This window comes from Herpailurus yagouaroundi, unplaced genomic scaffold, assembly GCF_014898765.1.
Source record: "Herpailurus yagouaroundi ecotype Mexico unplaced genomic scaffold, PumYag 160, whole genome shotgun sequence".
NCBI classification, from domain to species: domain Eukaryota; kingdom Metazoa; phylum Chordata; class Mammalia; order Carnivora; family Felidae; genus Herpailurus; species Herpailurus yagouaroundi.
The window spans coordinates 15,252,717-15,262,655 of record NW_024412401.1 but is presented as its reverse complement, the minus strand read 5'-3'; the positions used below and the strand labels follow the sequence as shown (position 1 = coordinate 15,262,655).

Sequence of the window (9,939 nt, the reverse complement as noted above, 5' to 3'; positions counted from 1 at the left end):
CTCTCTCTCTCTCTCTCTCTCTCTCTCTCTCTCTCTCTCTCTCTCTCCCCCTCCCTCCCTCTGCACCTTTCATCCACTCTCTAAAATATAAATAAATAAATAAATAAATAAATAAATAAATAAATAAATAAATAAAATGGAAACTGGAGCATAGCAAGGATAAGCAACTTCTCCAATGGCAAGCAGTCTGGCAGGTGGTGCACTGAAGATTCCAATTCTACTGAAGTGTGTGAATAACTCTTGTGCTCGAAACCACTACATTATTGTGAAAAAAAAAATATCAGGGCCAGAAAACTTGAGGAATCTGTAACAGACTGTCAGAAGGGATTCCCATTTAGAATGAGGGAAATAGTTAGAAGTAACATCAAAGCTGAAAACTAAGGTGGGAAGGAAATAGCTAGACAAAGACTAGGAGAGGACTAATAGAGGAACAGCCCACGTCAGGGCCTTGAAATGAAGCTACACTTCTAGCACAGATGGAGTGCTAGAAGTGAGGTGAGTGAGTGAGGGAGAGAAGGCCAGGAGGTGAGACTGGAGAAGTCAAATGTGGCCCAAAGGGAAGGAGTAGAGAGAGAGAGAGAGACTGAGATTGATGGACAGAGCGAAAGAAAGAAATATAGTCTCTAAAGTACAAAGGGAAGTCATTATTTATAGAGAGACATGATCTAATTTATATTTTAAGATAACTCTAGCTGAAAGGTAGAAAATGGATTGGAAGGGCAAGAGGACAAGTAAGAAAACCAATTAGTGGACCCTGAGAGTAACCATGGGAGCAGTGGCAAGGAAAGACAATAAAATGTAGATAGATTCAGGGTGCACCTGAGGAGGTGAGAGAAACTAGGACAACAGTTTGGACTTTTGGGTTTGGATTTCTGATGTACGGTATTATTACCTGACATTCTCACCATTAGGATTGCTATTCTTAATTATGACATTTTATCTCAAAAGCCGCCATTAAAATGTATTAATAGTAACTGGAATCACATTGGATTGTTTTCATTAGTTTATTAAATAGAACAAGAATTTAATGAATATGAGTTAAGCAGTTGCAAATGGAACACAAGGGCCCAGGAGACTACCTGTGAGTGAAGGTGAAGAATGGGAGGTGAAAATCCAATGAGATGTCTACTGAGGTTAGACTAGTCCACTTGGTAAGTGTGTTTGGAGGTGGCAGTTCCAGCCAGCTTTGCAGAAGTGTCACTGCTTACACAAGTTTCTCAGCTTATTCATTAATTCACTTACACAATAAATATTTTGGATACTGGTTTCCTATATGTTCAGTACTCTACCAGACATTGTGAATATTTGGTAAACTAGGTAGGAATGGCCATGCCTTTAGAAAGATTTAGCTCTATCAGTTTTCACTCACCTGTTTGTGCCACCCTACATGAACTTCTATGGCTTGATTGATTATTTATTTATTTATTTATTTATTTATTTATTTATTTATTTGGATTAAATATGGTGAAGATGGTTAAGGAAAATTTTTGTACATACTGTTAGCAGAATGCCATTATTATTATCTTGTAATAAGAGATATTATTGCATTATTGCTAATAACTCCAGCTCTGGAGTCACACACCTAGTTAAATGCCAGCTTTGTTAATTACTTCATTAGTTAATCTTTCTGTGCTTCAATTTTTCCATCTTTCAATTGGGATAGAAATAATATCATTTGATTGTTGTAAGAATTAAATGAGCAAATATATGGAAGGTACTTAGAATAGTGCCTGGCATATGGTAGTGTTCAGCGTATATTTGTTATTATTATTTTAATTATATAAAAAACAAAAATGATCTAATATGTATATGTGTGTGTGATTTAAAGAGATAGATTTTTAAAAGGTACTTTTTAAAAATGTTTATTTATTTTTGAGAGAGACAGAGTGTGAGTGGGGGAAGGGCAGAGAGCAATAGGGACACAGAATCCAAAGCAGGGTCCAGGCTCTGAACTGTCAGCACACAGCCCAACACAGAGCTCAAACTCACAAGCAGTGAGATTATGACCTGAGCTGAAATCAGTCGCTTAACTTACTGAGACACCCAAGTGCCCCTAAAATATATGCTTTAAGACCAAATGCAATATATGGTTTATTTAAAAAAAAATTGCAGCTGTAGTAGAATTTCAACTTTTTAAAAGTTTAAGCACAATGAAAACTTTTAACTTGATTGACCTAATAAAAAGATAGTAGTGTAGTCTTTTTTTTTTTTTTTTTACGCCTTTGGGTTTTGAAAGATTAAAGCAAATAAAAATACCAGTATCTCTACCATGCACATCTCTCAGAAAGTCAAGAACAAAAGGAAATGTAAGTCACCAAAGCATTCCAGAGTGAAGTCCTTGTCATTCTTTTGGGAGCCACCAAACACAAAGCAGTTTAAAATTAGGCAGTTGAAACAAGGAAGAACCAAAATTCCTCTTTTATCACTGTTCTTTTCTGCTGAAGAATAGGTGATGTGCATTTTATACTAAAATAGGATTTAGTGTACTGAGCTTGCAAGATTCTCTTTTGGCATGGTCTAGGGCAACATGTGAGTGGAATCTCAATAGAGTGATTCAGTCAAGTAATAATGTCATTATGTTTTTTTTTTAATTTGGAAATATGTTTACCTTCAATATGAAAAAGTTTTATTGAATTCCAAAGTCAAAATTACTTAGTGAATTTCTTTCTTCCTTTTTTTAATGTTTATTTATTTATTTTTGAGAGGGGGCAGGAGAAGAGAGAGAGGTAATTCCAAGCATGAGAGAGGTAATTCCAAGTAATTCCATCATGTCAGTGCAGGGCCCGATGTGGGGCTCAAACTCATGAACCATGAGATAAGGACCTGAGCTGAAATCAAGAGTTGACTTTAACCAACTGAGCCACCCAAGCACCCCTAATGAACTTGTTTCTGCTTTCCCTCTATATTCCTTCTATTGCTTCAGAAAATAGTATGGCTAATTTACTGTATTAGAATTATGAATTATATAGCTTAATTCTTTGTATTAGCATAGGTGTCTTGTGATATTAGAATTAAGAATTATATAGCTACTGAGAAAGGGGAACCCCTTAGCACTGTTGGTGGGAATGCAAACTGGTGCAGCCACTTTGGCAAACAGTATGGAGGTTCCTCAAAAAAATTAAAAATAGAACTACCCTACAACCCAGCAATTGCACTCACTACTAGGTATTTATCCAAAAGATACAAAAAATACTGATTCAAAGGAGCACATGCACCCCAATGTTTAGAGCAGCTCTATCAACAATAGCCAAATTATGGAAAGAGCCCAAATGTTCATCGACTGATGAATGGATAGAGATGTGGTGTGTATATATATATATACACACACACACACACACACATATACATATACATATATACATACATATACACATATATACATATATACATATATATACATATACATATATACATATATATATATACACACATACACACACACACACAATAGAGTATTAGCCATCAAAAAAGAATGAAATCTTGCCATTTGCAACAACGTGGTTGGAACTGGGGTGTATTATCCTAAGTGAAATAAATCAGAGAAAGACAAATACTGTATGGTTTCAATCATATATGGAATTTAAACAACAAAATGGATGAACATAGGAGAAGGGAAGGAAAATAAAATAAGATAAAAGCAGGGAGATAAACCATAAGAGACTTCTAATTTAGAGAACCAGGGTTGCTGGAGGGAGGATGGACTAAATGCGTTATGGGCATGAAGGACGGCACTTGTCGTGATGAGCACTGGGTGTTAATATGTAAGTGATGAATCACTAATTTCTCCTGAGACCAATACTACACTATATGCTCTATGTTAACTAACTTGAATTTAAATTAAATCTTGGCAGGAAAAAAAAGAATTATATATACTTTTATTAAATTAGAATTAAGATCTAATGGTATATTCTATTTATTCTATCCTAATGGAAATGTAGTGTTGAATAAATCTATGATTCAGGAAATGTCATTTATATTATGTCAATCTGTTAGGAATGTCATATTAATGAAGCAAGTTACTAAGCAAAAACACCTGTTGAAAAGAGTAGATATTATATTTTTCATAAATCTTAATAAGATTTTTTAGTATCAGTTTAGAATATAACATTAACAAACCAGAAAAAAGAAAAAGCTTTTATTCAGACTTCACTTTTATTTAACGACCCTGAAATCTTAATGATAAAACACTTAAATCATCCAGTTCTGGTCAACTGCACTCATTACAGATTTCAAGTTTTATTAAACACCACTGAATTGAATTTAACATTTGTTCTAACCAGTCCCATGAACAAAGCTATCTATAGTTGATACTTTGGAGGCAGTGCTATATAATGGAAATGTCTGTGATCTTGAAAAAAAAAATGCTGCATCACTCTCTAAGCCTCAGTTTCATGTTTGCTAAAGGACAGTACTACCTACCTTCTATGATTTATCTTATGATGAATGTATTAAATTACATTTTAAAGCATCATATTTAGGCTCATAGTAGACAGGTTATTTCACTTCTTCCTTCTATTTTATGACCAGAAAGAAAAAAAGTTAATAATATGAAGAGGAGACAGATGTCCTACAATAATTCACAACACTTGGTCTTCTCTCTGTACAACTCTCTCCCTAATGCAGGGTGGACCATTCTTTAAACCAAAATATAAGCTATCCAACCTGTTGATGAGACAGTAAGTCAGAGGCTGCACACCACTTGGATCCTCCTTAGGTAGTGCTGGATTATTTGTTTTAAGGGATCATCCAAAAAGTTAATTTCTTAGAACTTTTCACTGTGATGACATCATCTTCTCTGTGTTAATTCCTTAGATGTGGTCTTCTGTGAAGGTTACAACAGTAACCAATAGATCATCTTGGTTTAATAAGTGAGTGTGTATATGTGTATATGTTCTTAAATATATCAATAATTAGGTTGTACAGAGCCCACAGACTATTGTATAGTAAGTATAAATAACGGTGAATTAAAAAAATTAGTAAGTCAGTCAGAGATTTACTTTCCTTTTAGGAAAAGATGCCATATACTCTCTCTATATTTCTTCTGAAAAAGCCTTCTCCCATTCCCCCCAGTTTGAGATAAAGTATGACAATCACTAGAAAATGTTGTAGAAGAGGAGAGACAGGAATGGTAAAAACGTCTGATTTTTCATTTAAAGCAAGGATTTTCAAACTCTTCCCCATAAGGGTGTGTAAAGATAGAAATGTAAATCATAACTCAGGGTATTTATACCTAGAAATACTGACAGTGTAAGTATGTATTTTTCCCTCAAAAATAGCATTGAAGTTCCAAGAAGACTGTTATTTTTTTATTTTTTTTGGTATCCAAACTCTCCTTAGCACTACACCATAAACCTAAAGGGTATTCTTATCCCAGTATGAAGCCATTTAAAATATCGCTTATCCTTGGAGGTCTCTAAAAGTAAACAAAACAACAATTATTCTTTTACAAATTACATTTACATATATTTAACATTGAAGTTAAAGTCACTCATTCGCAAAGGCGTTAAACCTGCCCGGGTTGTATTAAACAATTAATCCCTATGGAATTGGGTAATTAAAATATTAATCCCTGTGGAATTGTTTCAGCATCTTCATCGAGGCTTTCTCACATTTTTTTTCTTTCTTCATTATTATATACTCCTCTTAGTAAGATTTTCTCCCATTTTGTAGACAATAATAACAGTAACAGCTGCTCTTTAATTCCTCACTGAATTCTAGGGACTGGGGTAACTGCATTGTGCTTTCATCCCCACATTGATCCCCTGCTGCACTTACAGTCATTATTTGATCGGTATTGCATACCCATTTGGGATGCAGCTGTAGTATATAACCATCTCATGATACAAAGATACTAGAAATGAGGGAGGCAATATCATGTAGTAAGGAGGAAACAGACTTGGAAGCCAGAAGGCCTGGAATATTGTTTTATTTCCATCAGTAATGAATCACAGGATCTTAGGGTGGGGGGAAATGACATTATTTTTGTAGACTTAAGGTAAAAAAAAAATTGTGTGTATATTTTATGAACTATTTACAGGTTTTCCCTCAGGGTTATTAGGTACACTGCTTTAAGTATGATTTTTATCGAGTGTCCTATGCACGTGCACTATTTTTTATTTTATTTTATACACGGATGGGCGTTTTTGTTTTTGTTTTGTCTACTAAATGCTTGCTTGCAAATACACATTCATCAAGTCCTCATTTTTTGTGTTCTAGACCTTATCAGCTATCTATAATTGTGTGCCTCAATCAAAATGTTGAGGATATAGTTCCTCACATTCTTCGTTTTGAATTCTGTCCTCAGCTCAGCTGAGCCACATCGACCAATTCTTATGAAAACGGTTTTTCACAGTCTCCTTCTTCTTCCTCAGAACAATAGCTTCTATTACTAATATCTTTTTGCTCTTTTCTAAATCATTTTAGTATGGAGGATCTCCCCAAATTAAGATGAATGAGTCACCCCACCCAGGACCACATTTGGGCCTGCATTCTTCTCTCATATGTTAGTATTTGGTGTAGAATGTGATGCCCCGTTATTATAATCATTGATTTCATTTTTTAAAAATTTTTTTGACGTTTATTTATTTTTGAGACAGAGAGAGACAGAGCATGCACGGGGGAGGGTCAGAGAGAGAGGGAGACACAGAATCTGAAACAGGCTCCAGGCTCTCTGAGCGGTCAGCACGGAGCCCGACACGGGGCTCGAACTCACGGACCGCGAGATCACGACCTGAGCCAAGTCAGACGCTTAACCGACTGAGCCACCCAGGCGACCCTGATTTCATTTTTTAGTAATTATGGCTTTGCATTTTTGTGTTTCAGTGTTCCGTTAATAATAACCCAGAAAACTCGGAAGGGATTTCAACTTCAACAATTGTACTCCTTCAACTCCTACCAAAAACAAAAACAAAAACAAAAAACAAAACAACAACAACAAAAAACAACAGACATATGCACTTTTATGGGTTTTATCAACACATTTCCCCCTGCCTTCTTTCTCCATTACCTTATCTGTTCCCAAATTTAATTTTTGTTTCCCATTTGGCAAAATAGTCTCTGTCTCTAATCCCTTATATCTAGTAGCTTCTTTTGCATTCATGCCATTTACTTTATTATCATAGGATATTTTTCATCTCCCTCAAGCAATATTTGGTCTTAATTAAAATTATCTTCTTTCAACAAAATTAGGTAATTCCAGTGTGTGGGTTGAAGGTGTAATCCATATTCCTTCTTCCTTAAATATGTCATAAATTTAATCTTTGAATGTAATCATAAGCAAAAGGACTTGTGAGGTTCCAGGATCATCCTCCCACCCCACTGGAATGCAAAAATACAAGTTTTAGGTAACTAGATAATGGATTTTATTTGGTAATTTTCATATCTCCTGTACATTATTAATTATTCAATAAATACCTTAGACATTAAAAGACACAAAATATTCAGAACTTAAAATTTACAATTAGTTGGAAAGAGCACTTTCTTTTATAGAACAGGCAACTTCCAAATTAGGATTTTTTTTTTTCAATTTACAATTTTTATGCTGAGACATATGGTGTAGAAGACAATGGCTACTGTCTGCAAAGTTTGACACTGCATATATCTTATTGATTAAATGAGATGGGCATATGAAAACATCTATCATGGCACTTGTCACAGTGAGCCTTCAATAATAGTTTGGGTTGTTTACTGTAGAATTATAAATAACAATGAAAACAAGGCACACAATTGTGAATACAGAGTTAGAAGGTGATGAGGTATTGGATTAGTTGACGCGTTCTCTGGAAAGGAGGATAGTTGTGCAAAATGTCTAGACATTCATAAAATGTTATGCAGCCTTCCTTGGTATTTTACCATTTGCCTGGCTAGTTTCCTACTATTCTGAATTTTAGAATACTCTCTTTCCTGCCAAAAGTGGTCAATGCTTTCCTTTACAGTTTGTTTCTCCCTAATGTAAATGTAGTTTCTTATCTCTCTCTAGAATTTAATGGGACATATTACTTACTGTACAGAATTTATTTGGCTAGAAAGCATCTTTTCTTCAAAGTTCTAATACCCAGTAACTGACAAAAGATACAAAGAAGCACATACTGAGGGATCTAGCTTATCCATTTTTTTATCTATCTATCCATCTATGTTATATATGAATATATATGTCTTTATATCTATAGGTACTAAATATGCCTATGTGGTTTTCAATAGTAGCATTTAGGAAAATTGAGTTGGTGATGTAATTTGTATGAATTCAGCCCTTCTTTTTGGTCACTGTTCTTTTGGTCACTCTTGTAATGTATTTAGAAGATGCTCATTTATTTCTGTTCTAATGTGCTACAGGTACCTGGACAAATTATACTTCTCCGTTAGGAGTACCATTTCCCCACCATCTCTGTTCCTATCCTGATCTTTGTCACCTACTGGATTAGAGATTTTCAGAAAGGGTTTGGAGGGTAGGGGGCAGATGTCCATGGTACTGATACATTGAAATTTGTGCCTGAATTTAACAGTACATGAATAAGGCTTATCATTGTGAGGGAGATGTAGGAGAGGAATGTAAAACATTCCCTGTTCTACCTAAATAGTATGTGTTTGAGAATGGAGAAGCAGCACTGGACTGCAGCTAAGTACGTATATATCTAGCCTATCACTGTATTTCTCTTTTAGCAAGTAGATAGGAGAAAATATGATTAAAAAGTTTTGCCTACAAATCATTGAAACAGGTTGTGAAAGTTTGAGCTATTGTGTTTTTTTTTTCTGTATATAGTGTGTGTTATCTAGAAGCAGAATACACTTAAATGCCTACCTATTGCTTATCAATGTATCAAGTGAATGACAGTCATTTCTCACATTATATGAATCTTTTCCAGGAAAATTAGGGATATGAAGTAAGAATACTTGCTAAAGCCTTGTAAAGAAGTCAGTGGTAAAAACTAAACAATAAGATGATGCCCTCTACTACATGTAACTCAGCATTATGACTAGAAAAATATTTATTTTGGTCATGTCAATATAATTTAAATTACAAATGCCTTAGTTTTCACAGTATAACAGCCTCTCGCAGTAAAATAACATGCAATTGAGTGGTCTTATTTACTTTTTTGTGGTGTATTATAAGCTGTAGTCTATTTTAGTGCCTTGAAAGTCTCAGATGACATAATTTTCATTGCTATATTGTGCATTTAAAACTGATAACAGCTACATGTAGGGAGGTACTTTTTAAAAGGCATTGCGGAGTGATTATAAACATTTCATAGCTAATCAGTATCATTTTACAAAGACACATATTGGCTCTAAATGCACTCTTTCACCTTCCTTATATTTACAGAAATTGAAGAGTGCCACGGGAAGGCTGTATCACTGTATCATGAGCTGCTTGGGCTTCTAAAGTGTTGGATGGAGTTTTAATCATATGAGGTAAATACTAAATTTATTTTAATTATATTTTCAGGATGAAATGAAATGCCATTTCGTGTCTTCAGACTTTCTTTATAACAAGAAAGAAATTAATTTTCTTTTATTTAATCATGCATTTAATTAAGTAGTTCCTCTGGTTTGTTAGCCCCAAAGTGACCAGGGCCTATGACATATTGACAATCCCCTGTTAGGCTTATACATTTTTCTCTGTAAAACTATTATATATGTTATATGTGATATGTTTCTGACAGTCTGTATACCATTTTATTTGTTTAAACTGATTTTTGCCCTTTTAAACACCATGGTATCATAGTTAAATGTTGTAGTTTAAATGTTTTGCATAAAGTGTGTTAGTTAAAGATATTTACTTTATTAGTACTTATGACATGAATAACGATAGTGGAGGTACATCGCTATTAATTTGAAGTGGAAAGTGAGTTACATCCAGGTTAGGGTTACTTCTGGGCATTTTTTTTTCTTTCCTTTCCTTTCCTTTCCTTTCCTTTCCTTTCCTTTCCTTTCCTTTCCTTT

At 34.4% G+C, this 9,939-nt stretch overlaps 1 long non-coding RNA gene across 2 annotated transcripts in view; it reads left to right on the top strand.

Moving 5' to 3' along the window:
• The window catches only part of LOC121034552 (uncharacterized), a 477,366-nt gene extending 467,955 nt beyond the window's left edge, over positions 1-9,411 (top strand). For both annotated transcript variants that reach the window (XR_005792500.1, XR_005792501.1), the window contains exon 3: positions 9,320-9,411. This is a non-coding gene — a long non-coding RNA (uncharacterized LOC121034552). The remainder of the gene's footprint in view (positions 1-9,319) is intronic.
• The last annotated feature ends 528 nt before the right edge of the window (positions 9,412-9,939 follow it).